Here is a 23,643-nt window from a genome sequence, read left to right on the forward strand (position 1 = left end):
AACAAGCCACCTGGGATTCAGGCCTCTGTCCGTGAAGGGCTGGGTGTCATTGTTGCAAAGGAGCACAATACAAAAAGTACTGTATCCTACATACTAGAGGTCACTATTTTTCTCAGCTCACTAGCAAGAGGCTATTTGGGGTTAGACTTTACACCAACAGCAACAAAATGTACATCAGGAATGAATGAAGGCAGCGTGTGACAGCACTGTTTTGCCCCAACATATGCTAGGCTGTTGTAAATCTCAATCTTTAAAATAAATAATTGTTTTGACAGATTTTGCAATCAACAGTGCTGAGCTTAGCTAAAATCCATAAGCATTCTGCCTGAAATACAATACCTATTTGGTAGGGGTGTAACGTAGGGCTGGTCAATATGGCCAAAATACCATATTACGTTTTTTTAAAGTGACAGTATGATGGTATTTTATGTTCTAAATTTGCATACGGTGTAACAATTGACCCTAGGGTGGCAACACATACATAAAGTTATTTCAAAATGGGTCTTTCTCCATTCTGATTATTTGAACAGTATAAAACAAAACTACATTTCTCATCAATTTCCACATTTCCTGCACTCTTTTTTTTATCCACACTGCCACGTAGGACTGCACGATATCTAGGCCTTTACCAAATTTTGTTAATTGCGATTTGACTTGCGATGTAGATCAAAAGACTTGGGTGAACTGTTGGAATCATGGAAAAACAATTATTATTTTAATTCTATAGTTAGAATATAATAGTGGGCACTTTGAATACAGTGTGACATGACAATGAATGAAAATGCCAGGGAGGAGTTATTTTGACAGGGTAGGAACCAAAGTGTTGGTCAGTGTTTCCTATGGGACCCTATAATCTTTGGCTACGTTAAATGTTCTCTTTACTTCATGTAGCCAACATACAGTGGCTGCAGTCCAAACACGTTATTTTTACCCCCTCAGCCCTTGCACTATCCACTTTCCCTCGGGGGAATCCCCATCGAAAACAGATGCAGTTTGATTGGCATCTTAAGCGGAGGTCCAATTCATTAACTTTGCCTCCTCGGCCCTCAATTTAGCACGAGGGAGCGAGTGAACAAGTTTGGTCACTTGCGGGGTTGATATAACCCATAATTCAATGCAAACTTTAGTCGCATGTCAAACTCTCGTGGCTTTGAAGTGTAAAATATAAATCACAAGACTGCATTTTCAGCATGTCAGAAAAAAGTATGAAGATAGCCTGGAAAAAAATAAATATATATATATATATATATATATATATATATACACACACACACACACACACACACACACACATTATATACACTGATTTTAAAGTTGGCAAATTGGCTTAGTCACGTAGTGAGGAGCCTATAAAACATTGATAGATTCAATGAACATTTTTTGCAATTCTGAAATGTATTTGAATAAATGACCAAACTATAAAACTAGCTAGCCAGCTATGGGTAACTGTAGCTAGCTACCCTACAGGAGGGCTACCTACAGTTGTAGTCGGAAGTTTACATACACCTTAGCCAAATACATTTAAATGCAGTTTCACAATTCCTGACATTTACTCCTAGTAAAAATTCCCTGGCCAGTTAGGATCACCACTTTATTTTAAGAATGTGAAATGTCAGAATAATAGTAGAGAGAAGGATTTATTTCAGCTTTTATTTCTTTCATCACATTCCCAGTGGGGCAGAATTTTACATACTCAATTAGTATTTGGTAAGATTGCCTTTAAATTGTTTAACTTGGGTCAGACGTTTCGGCTAGCCTTCCACAATAAGTTGGGTGAATTTTGGCCCATTTCTCCTGAAAGAACTGGTGTAACCGAGTCAGGTTTGTAGGCCTCCTTGCTCACACATGCTTTTTCAGTTCTGCCCATAAATTTTCTATAGATTGAAGTCAGGGCTTCGTGACGGCCACTCCAATAACCTTGACATTGTTGTCCTTAAGCCATTTTGCCACAACTTTGGAAGTATGTTTGGGGTCATTGTCCATTTGGAAGACCCATTTGCGACCAAGCTTTAACTTCCTGACTGATTTCTTGAGCTGTTGCTTCAATACATCCACATAATTTTCCTCCTCATGATGCCATCTATTTAGTGAAGTGCACCAGTTCCTTCTGCAGCAAAGCACCCCCACAACATGATACTGCCATCCCCGTGCTTCACGGTTGGGATGGTGTTCAATCGGCTTGCAAGTCTACCCCTTTTTCCGCCGAACATAACGACATTTCTCCAAAAAGTACGATCTTTGTTCCCATGTGGAGTTGCAAACCGTTTTGTACCGTTTCCTCCAGCATCTTCACAAGGTCATTTGCTGTTGTTCTGGGATTGATTTGCACTTTTCGCACCAAAGTACATTCATCTCTAAGAGACAGAACGCATCTCCTTCCTGAGCGGTATGATGGCTGTGGTGGTCCCATGGTGTTTATACTTGCGTACTATTGTATGTACAGATGAACATGGTACCTTCAGGCGCTTGGAAATTGCTTCCAAGGACGAACCAGACTTGTGGAGGTCTACAATTTTTTTCTGAGGTCTTGGCTGATTTCTTTTGATTTTCCCATGATGTCAAGCAGAGAGGAACAGAGTTAAGGTAGGCCTTGAAATACATCCACAGGTACACGTCCAATTGACTCAAATGATGTCAATTAGCCTATCAGAAGCTTCTAAAGCCATGACATCATTCTCTGGAATTTTCCAAGCTGTTTAAAGGCACAGTCAACTTAGTGTATGTAAACTTCTGACCCACTGGAATTGTAATACAGTGAATTATAAGTGAAATAATCTGTAAACAATTGTTGGAAAAATGACTTGTGTCATGCACAAAGTAGATGTCCTAACCGACTTGCAAAAACAATAGTTTGTCAACAAGAAATTTGTGGAGTGGTTGAAAAACGAGTTTTAATGACTCCAACCTAAGTATGTAAACTTCCGACTTCAACTGTATGTCCTGGGTCATTATCTTGAGGTAGGATGAACCCCTGAAAAACTAGACTGCAAAATGCTGTGGTTGCCGTTTTGGTTCAGGGTGCCACTCACTCTGTGAAAGTCACCTACACTGGATCCAGCAAAAGAGCCCCAGACCATCATGCTTCCTCCATGTTTGACAGTTGGTGTCACACACTGAGGAACCATCCTGTCGCCTAATCGATAGCGTACAAAAATATTGCGTGATGAACCGAAGACTTAAATCGGTCCATAAGACCTTCTTCCAGTCTTCAGTAGTTAAATGGCGGTGCTTCACGGCTCAGGAAAGACTCTTATTTTGCCATCTTAGCAATGGCTTGCTTACTGCCACTCGACCTGTCAAACCTGCAACTCGAAGTCTTCTCTTCACAGTTGAAACTGAGACTTGCTTACTTCGACCAGTGTTAAGCTGTGCTTGAAGCTGTTGTCCTGTGAGCCGCCTATCACTCAAGCTGTTGACTCTCAGAAACTTGTCTTCCGATTCGGTTGTGGCTTTGGGTCTGCCAGACCTCCTGTCAGAGTTTCCTCCAGTTTCCAAGTGCCTTTTGATGGTGTAGGAAACTGTACTCACTGACACCTTGGCCTTCTTTGCAATTTCTCTAGATCTTTCATTTTACACTTTTAAGGGAAATAATGGTCTGTCTTCCTTCCTTTGTTAATTTCCTTTTTCCTTCAAATTGTAAATAATCAAAAGTTGTGACACTCTGAAATGTATATTAATTCCGTTTTACGTAACCTAAACTTTTACCTCTGGCAGTTTACCGCTTACCTTTGTACAATTTCAGGTTATTCACTGGACTTGAACTGCTTACATTTCAAGAATCTATTTAAATTAAAAATGGGGGTGTTCTATAACTTTTGACCGGTAGTGTAAGTATTCAGACCCTTTACTCAGTACTTTGTTGAAGCGCCGTAGGCAGCGATGACATCCTTGAGTCTTTTTGGGTATGACGCTACAAGCTTGGCACACCTGTATTTGGAGAGTTTCTCCCATCTCTGCAGATCATCTCAAGCTCTGTTAGGTTGGATGGGGAGTGTCACTGCATAGCTATTTTCCAGGTCTCTCCAGAGATGTTTGATCAGGTTCAAGTCAGAACTCTGGCTGGGCCACTGAAGGACATTGAGACTTGTCCCGAAGCCACTCCTGCATTGTCTTGACTGTGTGCTTAGGGTCATTGTCCTGTTGGAAGGTGAACCTTCGCCCCAGTCTGAGGTCCCGAGCGCTCTGGAGCAGGATTTCATCAAGGATTTCTGTACTTTGCTTCATTAATCTTTCCCTCGAGCCTGCCTACACTCCCAGTCCCTGCTGCTGAAAAACATCCCCACAGTATGATGCTGTCACCACCATGCTTCACCGTAGGGATGGTGCTTGGTTTCCTCCAGACGTGATGTTTGGCATTCAGGCCAAAGAGTTCAATCTTGGTTTCATCAGACAAGAGAATCTTGTTTCTCACAGTCTGAGAGTCTTTAGGTGCTTTTTGGTAAACTCCAAGCGGACTGTCATATGCATTTTACTGAGGAGTGGCTTCCGTCTGACCACTCTACCATGCAGGCCTGATTCATTGGTGGAGTGCTACAGATATGGTTGTCCTTGTGGAAGGTTCTCCCATCTCCACAGAGGAACTCTGGAGCTCTTTCAGAGTGACCATCGGGTTCTTGGTCACATCCCTGACCAAGTCCCTTCCCCAATTTCTCAGTTTGGCTGGGCAGCCAGCTCTATGAAGAGTCTTGGTGTTTCCAAACTTCTTCCATTTAAGAATGATGGAAGTGTCTGTTTTTGGGGACCTTCAATGCTGCAGAAATGTTTTGGTACCCTTCCCAGATCTGTGCCTCAACACAATCTGGTCTTGGAGCTCTACGGACAATTCCTTCGACCTCATGGCTTGGTTTCTGCTCTGACATGCACTGTCAACTCTGGGACCTCATATAGACAGGTGTGTGCCTTTCCAAATCAGGTCCAATCAATTGAATTTACCACAGGTGGACTCCAAACAAGTTATAGAAACATAAAAGATGATCAATGGAAATAGAATAATTGAGCTCAATTTCAAGTCTATTAGCAAACGGTCTGAATACTTATGTAAATAAGGTATTAGTTTATGTAACACATTTTCAAAGTCTAAAAACCTGTTTTCACTTTGTCATCATGGGGTATTGTGTGTAGATTGATAAGAATGTTTATATTTAATCCATATTTGAATAAGGCTGTAACGTAACAAGATGTAGAAAAGATGTCTGAATACTTTCCGAATGCGCAGTAGTCATGCTTCGCCTATTCCTCTGATTTAGAAGATACTGTTGCAAACATGCCAATTTAGGCCTACACCATCATTAGTATCAGGCTGTATAGCTACCTACATTTGCTCTGACTCATCCTCCTCCCTCAGGTGGTACCCTTCCTGCAGGCTCATCCTTACATGACGCTCCAGCATGACAATGCCACCAGCCGTACTGCTCGTTCTGTGTGTGATTTCCTGCAAGACAGGAATGTCAGTGTTCTGCCATGGCCAGCGAAGAGCCCGGATCTCAATCCCATTGAGCACGCCTGGGATCTGTTGGATCGGAGGGTGAGGGCTAGGGCCATTCCCCGCAGAAATGTTATGGAACTTGCAGGTGCCTTGGTGGAAGAGTGGGGTAACATCTCACAGCAAGACCGGTCAAATCTGGTGCAGTCCATGAGGAGGAGATGCACTGCAGTACTTAATGCAGCTGGTGGCCACACCAGATACTGACTTTTGATGTTGACCCCCCCTCCCTTTGTTCAGGGACACATGTCTGTGGAACTTGTTCAGTTTGTCTCAGTTGTTAAAGCTTATGTTCATACAAATATTTACACATGTTAAGTTTGCTGAAAATAAACAGTTGACAGTGATAGGACTTTTCTTTTTTTGCTGAGTTTCAGCAAATCTCATTAGGCCAACTGTTTGCAAATGGATGAGAGCAAAGCAAACTGTCAGTACATAAGACTGGAGCCCTGTCTCTAGCGTCTTTCCCACGTAAAACCTTTAATAATATTTCCTCCATGACCACTAATCTGACAGGGAATAAAAGGTTAATTCTGCATGGCAGAAACCTATCCAGTCCTTTCACGTGTCAGTGGTGATGGACAAAAGGAGACAAGGAAACTATGCCAATCAACTAGAACATGTCATCCTGTGCTTAGTGTAGTGGGATCTCATGTGTTCTTAGTCTGTAGAAATAGTTCAGTTTCACTGTACTACCACTGGATGTCAGCCTTGCACACCATTACTGCTGTTGTACCAAAGTGTTTTCTGGGAATGGATATGCCATCCAGCTGTCCATTTCAGATATGTAACAGAAGAGATCTCTTCTTTTTCTTCAGAGATATATTTGTTTGACACTTGTTCATGTGTTTGATTTCTGAAAGGGGTGAAGGGTTTACAAGAAAGACACAGCATAATGTGGGTTATTGCACACATCATAGGTGTGTACATTGTGGGTTATTGCACACATCATAGGTGTGTACATTGTGGGTTATTGCACACATCATAGGTGTGTACATTGTGGGTTAGTAGGAGCAGCACGACGTTGTCCCACGACACTCTAGGGTCAGTATCGCTTGCCATCTAATAATTAAAATGGCACTCCAGTCTCCTTTTCCCCTCATTTATAACCTGATTTATTTAACAAAGGCACATCAATAGGTGGTCCACGTATGACATGGCACAAGTGGGGAGGTAGGCCTTTTCTCTTTTGTCCTCCATTGCTTCTGCAATCGTGTATATTACTGTAGGTAGAGTTAAAGTGACTATGCATAGATAATAACAGAGTGGAAGCAGCGTAGAGGTGGGGGGCATGCAAATAGTCTGGGTAGCAATTTGATTAGCTGTAGGGGTAAAGTGACTATGCATAGATAAAAAACAGCGAATAGCAGCAGTTTAAAAACACAAGGGTGGGGGGGGGGTGTTAATGCAAATATATTCCAGGTGGCCATTTGATTAATTGTTCAGCAGTCTTATGGCTTGGGGGTAGAAGGTGTTAAGAAGCCTCTTGGACCTAGACTTGGGGCTCCGGTACCGCTTGCCGTGCGGTAGCAGAGAGAAAACTATGACTAGCGGGGCTGGACCCTGACAATTCTTAGGGCCTTCCTCAGATAGTCTGGTATAGAGGTCCTGGATGGCAGGAAGCTTGGCTGATGGGGAATAGGTTTTGTCGTGCCCTCTTCACAACTGTCTTGGTGTGCTTGGACCATGATAGTTTGTTGGTGATGTGGACACCAAGGAACTTGAAGCTCTCAACCTGCTCCACTACAACCCCGTCGATGAGAATGGGGGCGTGGTCGGTCCTCCTTTTCCTGTAGTCCACAATCATCTCCTTTGTCTTGATCACATTGAGGGAGAGGTTGTCCTTGCACCACACAGTCAGGTCTCAGCCTACAGGGAGGTCAGTCTGAGATATTAGTCAATGAATAGCATTCTCACGTAGGTGTTCCTTTTGTCCAGGTGTGAAAGGGCAGTGTGGAGTGCAATAGAGATTGTGTCATCTATGGATCCGTTGGTGCGATATGCAAATTGGAGTGGGACTAGGGTTTCTGGGATAATGGTGTTGATGTGAGCCATGACCAGCCTTTCAAAGAATTTCATGGCTGCAGACGTGAGTGCTACAGGTCAGTAGTCATTTTGGCAGGTCACCATAGTGTTCTATATTACAGCTAATGTCCCGCTGGTAGGATATACGTTTTTTCAGTTTGTCCAATTTATTTTCCAGCGATTGAACTTTAGCTAGCAGGACGGAAGGCAAAGGCAGATTAGCCACTTGTCTCCTGATCCTCACAAGGCACCATGATCATTTTCCACAAAATCTGTTTCCTTCTCCAGGCAATGAGGGGGATTTGGGCCTGGTCAGGTGTCTGTAGTATCTCCTTCATTGAATATAAACTCTGTCTGAGGTGAGTAATCGCAGGTTTGATGTTCAGAATCTCTTTTCGGTCATAAGACGTTAGCAGCAACATTATCTACAAAACAAGTTACGAACAACGCGAAAAAACTAAATAGCATGATGGTTGGTTAACTTCTCTAGGGTAGGGGGCAGCATTCGGAATTTTGGATGAAAAGCATGCCCAAATTAAACTGCCAGCTACTCATCCCCAGAAGATAAGATATGCATATTATTAGTAGATTTGGATAGAAAACACTCTGAAGTTTCTAGAACTGTTTGAATCGTGTCTGAGAGTATAACAGAACTTATTTAGCAGGCGAACCCCGAGGACAAACCATTTAGATTTGTTGTTTTTTAGGTCACTCTTTTCAATGGATTTTCATTGGGAATACAGATTTCTAAAAGGGACCTTCTTGCAGTTCCTACCGCTTCCACTGGATGTCAACAGTCTTTAGAAATTGGTTGAGGTTATTCCTTTGTGTAATGAAGAAGTACGACCATCTTGAACGAGGGTCACTCGAAGTGTCCTGTTTGTTAGAGGCGCATTACCAGAAAGCATGCTACAGATTGTTTAAATCCTGTATTGAACACAGATCATCCCATCTTCAATTTTATCGATTATTTACGTAAAAAAATACCTAAAGTTGTATTACAAAAGTAGTTTGAAATGTTTTGGCAAAGTTTACAAGTAACCTTTGAGATATTTTATAGTCACGTTTCACAAGTTGGAACCGGTGTTTTTCTGGATCAAACGCGCCAAATAAATGGACATTTTGGATATATATCGACGGAATTAATCGAACAAAAGGACCATTTGTGATGTTTATGGGACACATTGGAGTGCCAACAACAGAAGCTCGTCAAAGGCATGAATTATATTTTTATTTCTGCGTTTTGTGTCGCGCCTGCAGGGTTGAAATATGCTTCTCTCTTTGTTTACTATGGTGCTATCCTCAGATAATAGCCTTGTTTGCTTTCGCCGAAAAGCCTATTTGAATTCTGACATGTTGGCTGGATTCACAACCAGTGTAGCTTTTATTTAGTATCTTTCATGTGTGATTTAATGAAAGTTAGATTTTTATAGTAATTTATTTGAATTTGGCGCTCTGCATTTTCTCTGGCTTTTGGCCAAGTGAGACAGTAGCGTCCTGCCTAAACTCAGATTTTTGGATATAAATATGAACTTTACCAAACAAAACATACATGTATTGTGTAACATGAAGTCCTATGAGTATCATCTGATGAAGATCAAAGGTTAGTGATTAATTTCTCTATTTCTGCTTTTTGTTACTCCTCTCTTTGGCTGGAAAAATGGCTGTCTTTTTCTGTGACTTGGCTCTGACCTAACAATCGTTTGGTGTGCTTTCGTTGTAAAACCTTTTTGAAATCGGACAATGTGGCTGGATTTACAAGTGTATCTTTAAAATAGTGTAAAATACTTGTATGTTTTAGGAATTTAAATTATGGGATTTCTGTTGTTTTGAATTTGGTGCCCTACAGTTTCACTGTCTGTGACGCTAGCGTCCCACATACCCTTGAGAAGTTAAGAGCCAATAAGACAGCAGCCATCCCCTCCGGCGCCATCTTCCGATTCCTATGCAAAACAATGCCTACTGTAACATATCATCCTACTTCAGGGGAAAGTAGTCTTCCAAAGATATCAAAGTGACTGGCCTATAGTATAGAGCAACAGAAAATGGAAGGCAAGAGTCACTTAATTTAAATTGCTTGTGGCACAATCTTGTCAGCCTGGGTTGATGGTTCAACCGGCAATGTCAACATTACCAAATAATCCTGATAGAAGAAAAGATGTTTGAGACATAACCCAGAATTCCCATTACATCGGATTTTACAGTGTATTATTATTATTGAATGAGCAAGTTGAAAGACATTACTTACCATTGTGTTTGTGTCTGCCTATGCATACAAGAAATGCCAACTGAGCAATATTGTGAGAATAGAACGATTAGAATGTTTTAGATTCCACTACATTCTAGTCCAAACTGAAAGAGCAACCCTTTTAAACACACAGTTGGGTGTTAGAGAGGAAACACTGAGTACTATACACAGGTGGTAAGAAAGGGTTTCTACTTTCCCCTTATTCCGATCGATGTGTCGCTTATTCTAACGAACTTGGAGAAATAAGACAAAGCTAGAGCTGCCAGACTGCTTTATTGGGGAGCTTTAATGGACTGTGGGTATAAATCAATGGACTTTATTTTCTGGCTGTATATCAAAAACATCAAATCATTAACATACCAAACCTCTGTCTGCTTCAACAGTGTGGCAAAATAGTTCAAAAGCACTTCCATCTGCACTGCACCCAAAAACAATGACAACATTCATTGGTAAAAATAGTTATATCAAACCACTTGATCACTACACGTTGGGACTGAGTCCATTTGTGCAAATCATTTAATCCTAAAAAGCAAGAGTTGAAACCTAAACAAATATTACAATTGTTATGTTCTGAACAGAATCAGTTGTTGTTTTCGTTCTGTTCCACCAATTAGTCCACAAAAAAAATCAACTTTTTGAAGATGTTCAAATCCCCAAAAAGTAAAGGTTGATCTCATTCCTTTCTGTTCATTTTTAAACCTTGGAAAACAAATATTATATTCAGCTCAACATTACATCACCAATGGATAGAGAAGCTTGCTATGGAGCGGACAAGCTATGTAAATGCACTGGACAGACAAGTGTAGCGTTGGCAGGATTTAACTGAAATTTCACAGGTGAGGAGGGTGCTGGGCATCTTGTTCTTATGACATTCATTATCTGAACTAGGCCCACAGAATTCTACCTACGGGGGAGCGGCTTCTATGAACGAACTTTGAACTTCAGAGCGTTGGCTTAACTAGCGTTGGATCAGAGATAGCACCCTTGATCATGACTCTGTTTCACTACATTACACATAATGCCGCCTGGAGTTTGGGAGCTAGACGAGAGCTAGCTAGCTATGTAGCTAACAAGCTTGTGTGTGCAGAGCAGCACCCGATTGTAAATAAACATCTAACATTTGTAGTTAAATAAATCCAAAGTGAAACTTGATACTATCCTTAACCCTCAAAGAAAACGTTTATCCATTCATCTAATAAAAAAAAATCTCCCCCTATTTACTGAATCATGCTTGTAATGTCAGTCGCTACGATAGACTATGCTTCAGAGGGTGGGGGAGGTAGCCTACACACAGGGAAAAATGTATAGCTGGCAGGCAGACACTGGAATAAGTTTGAGTGACAAAGTGAGGGCTTTGCATAGGCACTGTTGCGTTTGCGGGACTGGAAAAAAATGGCATGAACGTAAAATAACAGTTCTGTTCCGGAACAGTATACAGTACCTGTCAAAAGTTGGCACACACCTACTCATTCAAGGGTTTTTCTTTATTTTTTATATTTTCTACAATGTAGAATAATAGTGAAGACCTCAAAACTATGAAATAACACATGGAATCATGTAGTAACCAAAAAAGGTGTTAAATTAAAATATATTTTATATTTGAGATTCTTCAAAGTAGCCACCATTTGCCTTGACAGATTTGCACACTCTTGGCATTCTCTCAACCAGCTTCATGAGGTAGTCACCTGGAATGCATTGCAATTAACAGGTGTGCCTTGTTAAAAGTTAAATAGTGGAATTTCTTTCTTTCTTAATGCATTTGGGGCCAATCAGTTGTGTTGCAATAAGGTATCGGTGGTATACAGAAGATAGCCCTATTTGGTAAAAGGCAAGTCCATATTAGTGCAAGAACAGCTCAAATAACCAAAGAGAGACGAAAGTCCATCCTTACTTTAAGACATGAAGGTCAGTCAATGCAGAACATTAAAAACTTTGAAAGTTTCAAGTGCAGTCACAAAACCATCAAGCGCTATGATGAAACTGGCTCTCATGAGGACCGCCACAGGAAATGAAGACCCATAGTTCATTTGAGAGTCACCAGCCTCAGAAATTGCAGCCCAAATAAATGCTTCAGAGTTCAAGTGTTCAGAGACTGCTTGAAATCAGGCCTTCGCGGTCAAATTGCTGCAAAGAAACCACTATTAAAGGAAATCAATAATAAGAAGAGACTTGCTTGGGCCAAGAAACACAAATAATGGACATTAGAATGGTTGCAATCTGTCCTTTGGTATGATTAGTCAAAATTTGAGATTTTTGGTTCCAACTGCAGTGTCTGATACGCAGAGTAGGTGAACGGATGATCTATGCGTGTGTGGTTCCTACCGTGAAGCACGGAGGAGGTGGTGTGATGGTGCTTTGCTGGTGACACTGTCAGTGATTTATTTAGAACTGAAGGCACACTAAACCACAGCATTCTGCAGCGATACACCATCCCATCTGGTTTGCACTTAATGGCACTATCACAATGACCCAACACACCTCCAGGCTGTGTAAGGGCTATTTGACTGAAAAGGAGAGTGATGGAGTGCTGCATCAGATGATCTGGCCGCCACAATCACCTGACCTCAACTCAATTGAGATGGTTTGGGATGAGTTGGACCGCAAAGTGAAAGAAAAGCAGCCAACAAGTGCTCAGCTTATGTGGGAACTCCTTCAAGACTGTTGGAAAAGCATTCCAGGTGAAGCTGGTTGAGAGAATGCCAAGAGTGTGCAAAGCTGTCATCAAGGCAAAGGGTGGCTACTTTGTAATCTATATATTATATTCGCTATATTCATAGGCTATATTCGTAATCATATCCATAAATTGAAAGATGATAGTCGGATCGGATGATACTAGTGATCGGAAAAAACTAAAATGTTTTAATATGCCTATGTAGATGTTGGCAAAATAGGTTACCAAACTCTCTACACGTTTATAGACCAAACAAGCTGCAGATTAGGAGCCGGGAGGGAGGGTGTGTGTGTGTGTGAGACGTGTCTGTGTCCTCAACTTGCAGAGGACAGACAAGTTGACTATTAATCAGAATGTGCGTCGGCGTGTCATCTTTTTTTCCCTACCCTCGCCCGCTTTAGATATGATGCACAATGATAGATTGACAGCAAACATCCTTGCCATTTGTCATAATAGCAGGCTAACGAGAGGCAGCAGCAGTCTGAATGATCAGACTTAAAACAGAAGAGAAAATGATGGGGTGAAATTATGAAGTGAGTGGACAGAGAAATACAACGTTACTCTATCCAAACAGAGCAGCAGGATCAATGTACAGCCCACCCTTCTCTTAGACAGGCAAACTTTTTTATTTATTTTTATTTTTATTTAACCTTTATTTAACCAGGTAGGCAAATTGAGAACACGTTCTCATTTACAATTGCGACCTGGCCAAGATAAAGCAAAGCAGTTCGACACATACAACAACACATAGTTACACATGGAGTAAAAACAAACATATAGTCAATAATACAGTGAAAAAAAATAAGTCTATATACAATGTGAGCAAGTGAGGTGAGATAAGGGAGGTGAAGGCAAACAGATATATGTATAAATAAATAAAATATAAAAAGGCCATGGAGGCGAAGTGAGTACAACACAGCAAGTAAAATAAAAACTAAAAAACACTGGAATGGTTGGTTTGCATTGGAAGAAAGTGCAAAGTAGAGACAGAAATAATGGGGTGCAAAGGAGCAAAATAAATTGATAAATAAATACAGTAGGTAAAGAGGTAGTTGTTTGGGCTAAATTGTAGATGGGTTATGTACAGGTGCAGTAATCTATGAGCTGCTCTGACAGCTGGTGCTTAAAGCTAGTGAGGGAGATAAGTGTTTCCAGTTTCAGAGATTTTTGTAGTTCGTTCCAGTCATTGGCAGCAGAGAACTAGAAGGAGAGGCGTCCAAAGGAAGAATTGGTTTTGGGGGTGACTAGAGAGATATACCTGCTGGAGCGCGTGCTACAGGTAGGTGCTGCTATGGTGACCAGCGAGCTGAGATAAGGGGGGACTTTACCTAGCAGGGTCTTGTAGATGACCTGGAACCAGTGGGTTTGGCGACGAGTATGAAGCGAGGGCCAGCCAACGAGAGTGTACAGGTCGCAGTGGTGGGTAGTATATGGGGCTTTGGTGACAAAACGGATGGCACTGTGATAGACTGCATCCAATTTATTGAGTAGGGTTTTGGAGGCTATTTTGTAAATGACATCACCGAAGTCGAGGATTGGTAGGATGGTCAGTTTTACAAGGGTATGTTTGGCAGCATGAGTAAAGGATGCTTTGTTGCGGAATAGGAAGCCAATTCTAGATTTGACTTTGGATTGGAGATGTTTGATGTGGGTCTGGAAGGAGAGTTTACAGTCTAACCAGACACCTAGGTATTTGTAGTTGTCCACATATTCTAAGTCAGAGCCGTCCAAAGTAGTGATGTTGGACAGGCGGGCAGGAGCAGGCAGCGATCGGTTGAAGAGCATGCATTTGGTTTTACTTGTATTTAAGAGCAGTTGGAGGCCACGGAAGGAGAGTTGTATGGCATTGAAGCTCGCCTGGAGGGTTGTTAACACAGTGTCAAAAGAAGGGCCAGAAGTATACAGAATAGTGTCGTCTGCGTAGAGGTGGATCAGAGAATCACCAGCAGCAAGAGCGACATCATTGATGTAAACAGAGAAGAGAGTCGATCCAAGAATTGAACCCTGTGGCACCCCCATAGAGACTGCCAGAGGCCCGGACAACAGACCCTCCGATTTGACACACTGAATTCTATCAGAGAAGTAGTTGGTGAACCAGGCGAGGCAATCATTAGAGAAACCAAGGCTGTCGAGTCTGCCAATGAGGATGTGGTGATTGACAGAGTCAAAAGCCTTGGCCAGGTCAATGAATACGGCTGCACAGTATTGTTTCCTATCGATGGCGGTTACGATATCGTTTATGACCTTGAGCGTGGCTGAGGTGCACCCATGACCAGCTCTGAAACCAGATTGCATAGCGGAGAAGGTGTGGTGTGATTCGAAATGGTCGGTAATCTGTTTGTTGACTTGGCTTTCGAAGACCTTAGAAAGGCAGGGTAGGATAGATATAGGTCTGTAGCAGTTAGGGTCAAGGGTGTCCCCCCCTTTGAAGAGGGGGATAACCGCAGCTGCTTTCCAATCTTTGGGGATCTCAGACGACACGAAAGAGAGGTTGAAGAGGCTAGTAATAGGGGTGGCAACAATTTCAGCAGATAGTTTTAGAAAGAAAGGGTCCAGATTATCTAGCCCGGCTGATTTGTAAGGGTCCAGATTTTGCAGCTCATTAAGAACATCAGCTGACTGTATTTGGGAGAAAGAGAAATGGGGAAGGCTTGGGCGAGTAGCAGAGGGGAGGGCAGTGCTGTTGTCCGGGGTAGGGGTAGCCAGGTGGAAAGCATGGCCAGCCGTAGAAAAATGCTTATTGAAATTCTCAATTATAGTGGATTTGTCGGTGGTGACAGTGTTTCCTATCTTCAGAGCGGTTGGAAGCTGGGAGGAGGTGTTCTTATTCTCCATGGACTTTACGGTGTCCCAGAACTTTTTTGAATTTGTGTTGCAGGAAGCAAATTTCTGCTTGAAAAAGCTAGCCTTGGCTGTTCTAACTGCCTGTGTATATTGGTTTCTGGCTTCCCTGAAAAGTTGCATATCACGGGGGCTGTTCGATGCTAATGCAGAACGCCATAGGATGTTTTTCTGATGGTTAAGGGCAGTCAGGTCAGGAGAGAACCAAGGGCTATATCTGTTCCTGGTTCTAAATTTCTTGAATGGGGCATGCTTATTCAAGATGGTGAGGAAGGCATTTTAAAAAAATGACCAGGCATCCTCTACTGACGGGATGAGATCAATATCCTTCCAGGATATCCCGGCCAGGTCGATTAGGAAGGCCTGCTCGCTGAAGTGTTTCAGGGAGCGTTTGACAGTGATGAGTGGAGTTCGTTTGACCGCTGCCCCATTACGGATGCAGGCAATGAGGCAGTGATCGCTGAGATCTTGGTTGAAAACAGCAGAGGTGTATTTGGAGGGCAAGTTTGTTAGGATGATATCTATGAGGGTACCCGTGTTTACGGAATTGGGGTGGTACCTGGTAGGTTCATTGATAATTTGTGTGAAACTAGCCCGTTGAGTTATGTAGACCACATAGCACCTCACTTAACATGTGAAAAATGCGTGCTGGCACCCGGAAATTGCTCCCGGAAATTACACCCCTCCCGCCATCACGGATAATTACATAAAATACTCGGATCATCCAGAAAATTTCCCATTTCGGCTACGATACCAGTTTTGTCCGACTACTCCGCTCACCTCTACTGGGCAGTGTGAGATTTGCTTTTCTCTTATTGAATGAGATTGTGAACGTAACAATTTGAATGATCTATCATATGTTCCAAATGGCAATAAGGTTCCAAAAAACAAGAACGCTCCTATAAAATCAATACATAGAAGTGTATATGACGTCGTCAGAGGATGCCAATAAAGTACCACAGTAGGAGTCATAATACCCATAAAACCTAGCAGTCAAACAAGGAAAATAGTTCCTATCGTTTTTCCACCATAGGGGATTTTAGAAACGCTTAAAATAAGGTCTGTTTTGTGTAGACTTACCCTGGTGTGACTTTTAATGTTAATTAGCTGTTAATGTGACTAATAAAGAACTACAAATTTCATGATCTGGACAAGACTGCCGAATTAAGGCAAAGGTAAGAATCTCTGGATGAACTATGAATACATTTAAAGATTTATTTAAATTGACAATTCTGTTCACTGTCATGTGCAAGTTTTAAATTGACAATACTTATTTCGCAAAGCTGTCAACCAAAGATGATGTGCAGGCGCATGCAGCGATTAGTAGTCTTGCATGATGTTTACTTGATGCTAATTAGCATGTTCGAATCAGAGTAAATAGAGCCGAATACATTGATAAAAGTCACCTTGTCCGAGAGAGATTTACATGTTTATCAAAACGTCACGCCAGGGTAAGCCTCCACAAAACACAGCCCTTATTTTAAGTGTTTCTAAAATTCCCTATGGTGGAATGACTATTGGAACCATCTGTTTGACCGCTAGGTTTTATGGGTATTATGACTCATACTGTGGTACTCTATAATGTGTGGATCTGGGATCTCAGCCAGCAAGACTCATGGGCTGAATGGTTTTCAAACCGGTGTCTAAACCGAGCTCCTTTGCACAACATCAGATCTATTTTCCACAATCTAATTCGCACCATTTCCAATACTGTTAGATAAAAAGAAAGAGATGGGTATTATGACAACTATGCAGGGCTCCATGAGCCTATTATCATCTTGATCCATCAACCTCTTCATCTGTCCAATCAAAGCACTCAGAACGCAAAGAAGCCAATTGGACAGGCCATTCCATTGTACATGTGATGATTTCGCTTAATTGCATGTTATGCTCTTACATCATATATATGAAACATTAACCATGACCTCTATCCCACACCAATTAACATATGGATAGGCAGTTGGGAATATTATAATTTTATGAAATGTCCTTCTTTCAAATCTTTCAGACAGGACATAAATGAAGAGTGCGGGGGACGATGAGCATGAAACAGAACATTTATCATTGACATGGGGGACTGATGCATGTAGATGTAGCGTTCCAGATCAGTACTTCAGGATATGGGCAGGCAGCATGAAATTTCAGATGACCTCTATGACAATAGTGCAACTCTGTACATTATTAGACTTGACTACATTCTCTGAAACGTTGCCCTAGTTCAAACACCGCTCAAAAAAAACAACATCTCACTCTTTGGAAGAGCGAGAATAGAGTGCCGTCTGAAACATTGTAGTACGCCTCCTCGGACTTGACTTTTGATGATAGGGGCAAAGACTGCCGAACTCTTCCGGCACGGAGCGGGTGAATCACGGCTCCGTTTCATGCAGCGCGCCAGAGCAGTTCTTCCACTGTCGGGAGAAATGGTCATCCACATTAATTGCATCGCTACCATACCCACAACGGAAGCACAATCACAGCCTCGGATTTGCAGGTGGTCATTCGAACAGACCCAGGGTCTGTTTGTGGTGGCAGAAACACTATGGCTCATGGTTAGTGTAGTTTTGGTGCCCTTGGAAAGCAGGAAATAACAGTAAAAGATGATTTTTCAACAAGAGCACTACATCAACATACAAATTGTTTTGCAATCTGAGGAGAAAATATGTCTACATTGCACAGTAGGCTTAATATTGCTAACAGATCTCATGGTATATGTCTTATGGATGAGACTTTGTGATTCCTTAGTAAAAAGGGAGTTATGGAATCTGAAGACCTGTTCCATTAACCGAGACAAATTAAACCAATCACATTAATTGTTTAAAACATTAAATTCCGCAATGCACAGGTGTGTGAATCGTGAAAACCAATTAGCAAGTCTGCAGTGTTGAGAGTGGTTGTATGAAACCAAGCAAAGCGCTCAACCATGCCAGCCCGCTTAGAATTTCTATTCAGTTAGACTCGCTTATGGTGTCTGAACTGCACGTAAGTAGCCTACAGCACACTACAGTGAGGGAGCTGACTGGCACTCACTCGGTGGCACAACCTGTTTGGTATACCCAACCAAGGAAGTCAAATGGAGTAGAATGTGTGGCATAAACAAGCCTAGGGGTTGACTATCTAAACAGTCCAGTCTCCTTTTGGCCTCCAGCAATCATAAACAAACACCTTCTGTTCCCTCTTCCCTGCGCTGTTTATTTCTGCCACCACCGCACACCGACTCCACCACTTCCACTCCCTCTCCCCATCTGCCTCGATCCATCTCTCCCTCCCTCTGCTTCTCTCGCACTCTGGCCCGAGTCTGATGGCCATCCTAGCAGATGCTTCCCACCCCAGCACCCCTATGGAAAAAAATAAAAGCTGGCTCCAAAGCAAACAGAACCTGGTGGAGAGCGCCCGAGAGACAAACGGGGAAGTTCTCCTCCGCAATTAATCCTCCTTTTCAGAGGGATGCTTTTTTTTAGGTGAAATCAACTTGGTAACTAGCTAGTCTTACTAAGTAAGACGGCTGGCATGGTCTCACCTTTCAAAACACTTTCAGAGACCAATTTGTTTATAATGCATCCTTCCTTCCTACCTCAGTTCTCTATTGGTTTGAAAGTCAATGGGTGAATTTGAAAGCCATGGGGTGGAACCAAGCCTTCACTTTCCCAATTCAATACAGAACAGTGGTCTGCTCTTTCTCCAATTCATATAATAGTCAGCATTACTGATTAAAACACTGTAAACACACCGACAGATCACTCAGCAATCCGTAAACCAGTGTGCCAATTCTGGAATGGCTTTCTGCTTTTTCAGAGTTCTGCATTCTGATGATCAAGTAATCTGAGAAATATTTTAAAAAGGCACATTGTCATCGTTTTAAAGACACAATTAAAGACACAACCCCCTACTGTATCTTTATAATGTGTGCTAGTGTTTGACATTACTTTGTACATAGAACACACACATCCTTTGCAGTCTGTAGTCACCAGAAACATCTGATCATTGATCCGGTGTTAAGAAACAATGTCCTCTGAAACACAAAGATGTACTTCTCTATTTTCGGAGATTGAGGGCAGCCTGTTCAATCAGTCGAAACTCTGCTGTGAGCTCAGGAATGTTGGCAGACAAACACAGATGTTTCAAAGATGGTCGTACACGCTCTCACGTGCTCAGCTCTCCTCAATCTAGTTGAACTCAGTGCTCCCATCTACTAGGAGATGATTAAAGCCAATAGCAGGAATGAAGAGCAGGAACACTGCGACTCCTTGTTATTAGACTAGGTTTAATAGCCGAGTGCTAAAAAACTAAGTTGCATGGTTCTCACAATAAAAAGGTCCCACTACCCTATTACAGAGGCTGAGTCACTGGCTTACTGGTGCTCCTCCATGCCGTCCCTAGGAGGGGTGCGTCACTTGAGTGGGTTGAGTCACTGACGTGATCTTCCTGTCCGGGTTGGAGCCCCCCCTTGGGTTATGCCGTGGCAGAGATCTTTGTGGGCTATACTTAGACTTGTCTCAGGATGGTAAGTTGGTGGATGAAGAAATCCCTCGTGGTGTGGGGGCTGTGCTTTGGCAAAGTGGGTGGAGTTATACCCTGCCTGTTTGGCCCTGTCCGGGGGTATCATCGGACGGGGCCACAGTGTCTCCAGACCCCACCTGTCTCAGCCTCCAGTATTTATGCTGCAGTAGTGTGTGTCAGGGGGCTAGGGTCAGTCTGTTATATCTGGAGTATTTCTCCTGTCTTATCCAGTGTCCTGTGTGAATTTAAGAGTGCTCTCTCTAATTCGCTTTCTTTCTCGGAGGCCCTGAGCCCTAGGACCATGCCTCAGGACTACCTGGCCTGATGACTCCTTGCTGTCCCCAGTCCACCTGGCCGTGCTGCTGCTCCAGTTTCAACTGTTCAACCTGCGGCTATGGAACCCTGACCTGTTCACCGGACGTGCTACCTGTCCCAGACCTGCTGTTTTCAACTCTCTAGAGACAGCAGGAGCGGTAGAGATACTCTGAATGATCTGCTATGAAAAGCCAACTGACATTTACTCCTGAGGTGCTGACCTGTTGCACCCTCTACAACCAATGTGATTATTATTATTTGACCCTGCTGGTCATCTATGAACATTTGAACATCTTGGCCATGTTCGGTTATAATCTCCACCCGGCACAGGCAGAAGAGGACTGGCCACCCCTCATAGCCTGGTTCCTCTAGGTTTCTTCCTAGGTTCTGGCCTTTCTAGGAAGTTTTTCCTAGCCACCGTGCTTCTACACCTGCATTGCTTGCTGTTTGGGGTTTTAGGCTGGGTACTTTGTGACATCAGCTGATGTAAGGGCACATTACAATAGAGGCATTACACACGTTAGGTCCAAATGTCAGAGGAAACAAATGGAAGCTATAGAATGTTAGCATAGAGATAAAATAATTAACTATAATTTAGTCATGTTATTATGTTTTGTCAAATCAAAATAAGATCTGGGGGAAATATTGCATGGTGAGGTCAGGTGCAGGCTGCATACAAAGAGTTAGAGTCCAATACAAATCCAAAAAGCTTTCTTGATCTATTTACAGTAGTAAAGAATGTAAATTGAGTGACAAAGCATATAACTTAGTGGGAAAAGTAAAGGGGGATACATAGTCAAGTTGTACAACTGAATGCATTCCAACTGAAACTTCCGCATTTAACCCAACCCCACTGAATCAGAGAGGTGCCGGGGGGCTGCCAAATGGCTAAATTAGCAAAAACCCAGCCGGTGTGAATCTGAATAATTCCAATGCACCTATATCTAATTATTGATTAATGCAGAAGTGTTTATTTAATTTATATACCATCTACCTGCAGTGAAACCGCTCAGCAATTACAAGTGTTTATCTTAAAGCCAATTTGTAAAGTGATGCAAATGTATATTTGTTCTGAGACAAACCAAATAAAGGTGAATTTTTTTACACTTAAACTGCTAGCAGAGAGAATGTGCTATTATGTAGAGAATGCACCTGACTCCAAAAGCAAAACTATAAAATGTTTGCACTTGGACAATGTCAACGCAAACCAGGGCCCAGCTAAGTTCATTGTTAGAACTTTCGTAGGAGCATTGTTAAATCTCTGAGCAGTTTCCCAAAACAATCGTTATTATCGTTCGTAATCGAACGCCTGCCTCAGACTACTAGTAGAAAAGCTTAGTTTGTCAGATGTTTTGCCCTCCCGCATCACTTTATACACAGAAGATCTCAGCTAAACATAGAATCACATGGTTTATCGGTCTCTGTGACCAAGGCTGATAACTTCAGAACAAAGTTGACTACAAATAAAGTTTCCAATGTCTTTGCAATTGATACAAACAAGCGACATAAGAGGTGCATCAAATGAAAACCAAAATGACAGTATAAAAATATAGATATACATTAGGCCTACTCCAATCATATTGAAATACATTTCATGTTCAATAAATTGAGTTCAATGTTGCTACGGTCTAATTTGTTTCAATGTATTTAATGTGTAGCCCAACAAACATGTGTCCATTTTTATTTGGGTAGGCATTAGAATAAGCCACCTGCTGTAGCCGTAGGTGGTTATCTCTAGGAGCTGATCCGTCAGTTTGCTGAAATAATTCACGTTAAGGTAAGATTTGAATTGCGAAAGCTGATCCAAAAGCTACACTGCCTTTCTGACCTATCAGTAGCGACATGCTCCAACGACGCATTCAGCTAACTTTCTGCGTGGTGTTTTAGGAAACGCATTTTAAATCTTCAGCTGTTGTAGAAAAACACTCCTAAGCCTAAGGTCGATCGCTATCGGGAAACCGGGCCCAGGTCCCATTAGTGCATACTGGTGCCAGCCAATATGCTGAAATGGATTGCTGCGTTAAAAAAAAAAACACTACTATATATCTGATAAACCAGACCAAAAGATCCCATTTCCTTCTGCCTATTGTGACAACGCATGTGACTTGTCATCTGACAGATGGTTAAGGAAAACCCTACCGTGGTTTGTTGTATTAATATGGCTGCCAAATTGCAGAATCGCAAGAGAAAACAATAGGGAGAAATAGCAGCCGATCCTACAGAATGCATCTTCCTCCACTGTAAACGCTCAGTGGTATTCTACTAGGAGGATGAATAAGGCAGTGATGCCAGTCATCGTTGCCCCCACAGTACCCCAAACTGGGTGGCTGGTTGTAGCTTTTTCAAAAGGGACAATTCCATTCCAAGAAAAGTTAAGGGGGGGTGGGGGATTAGTATCAAGTCCTGGTAGACTCAACCATTATGCGCTGCCACTTGAGTGACATGAAAAGCTTGATTTGCGGTTGCCAACGCAGATCAACAACTGAAAGGGTGACTGGCTACTCATCAGTTTGTTGATGCAATGTAGTGAAATGGCCAAGCCTAGGCAGATATATAAACACACACAATAACATGCAGAGTACCCCTGCCTATTTACACAGCACACGGATTGGAGGCAGGATCCTTACATTGCATCATGGGTGGCCAAGTCACCTAGAGAGCTACTGGGCTGTTGTCTTTTGTTCCAGCCCTGCTCAAACCACCTAAATCAGCTCATCAATGTCCTGGTAAATAGCAGGTTAGAGCAGGGCTGGAGCAAAGGCCTGAATGTACCGAGTAGCACCACAGGAGGAGATTTGGCCACCCCTGTATTACAGAATATGTTTCTAACAGTTAGGGTTGATACACTGTCTTTCTAGAAGAGACAGCGCAAAACGATAGTATGTACAAACACTGCACAGTGTCACTTGTCATTGTACAACATATTTAGCCAACATGTTTAAATTAGGCAACCACTTAGATTATACAGCTACGGAATCTAAAACTGACCACCCATGGCCCGAATGTAAAGAGAAGACAATCTGAGCATATATATATATATATTAAGCACCATGCAAGGTTAAAAAAAAAGGTAATAGAAATTACAAAGCAGCTAAATGCATTGAATATGCAAATTAAAGCAATTAAACTAATCTTGCCAGAGTCTGAGAGCATTTCTTGCAATACCACAAGAACATCAAATGATTGCATGGTTAATCTGCCTTGTCAGTAGAGTTGGTTTAAGGAGGTACAGAATTACCCAGTCAGAATAAATCAGTTTCATATCTCACATCTGAGAACACATTGGGAAAATGTGAAAAGCACTTAAATTACATACACTTTCTACCTCTGCAGAGGTCAGCACACTTCCATCTACTCAGTTGGGATTCCTTGAAATCCTTTGATTCAAACTCCTATGCAGGCATAACAAGGACCCAATCACGGATAAACAGCCAAAAAAACATTGACCTGTGTGAGGGATAATTATCTGTTAACTGCTGTTCAACTGCTTTGTGAGAAGCGATGAGCTGCCTGAGGGAAACCCATCAACTATAACAGAGTGATAATCTGTCTGGAAGGCAGCCA

At 42.2% G+C, this 23,643-nt stretch overlaps 1 protein-coding gene across 1 annotated transcript in view; it reads right to left on the reverse strand.

The window, feature by feature from the left end:
• The window catches only part of kcnip4a (potassium voltage-gated channel interacting protein 4a), a 283,290-nt gene that overhangs the window by 257,882 nt on the left and 1,765 nt on the right, over nt 1-23,643 (reverse strand). The window lies entirely within an intron of this gene.

The sequence above is a fragment of the Salvelinus fontinalis genome, chromosome 36 (genome assembly GCF_029448725.1).
Source record: "Salvelinus fontinalis isolate EN_2023a chromosome 36, ASM2944872v1, whole genome shotgun sequence".
Classification (NCBI taxonomy): domain Eukaryota; kingdom Metazoa; phylum Chordata; class Actinopteri; order Salmoniformes; family Salmonidae; genus Salvelinus; species Salvelinus fontinalis.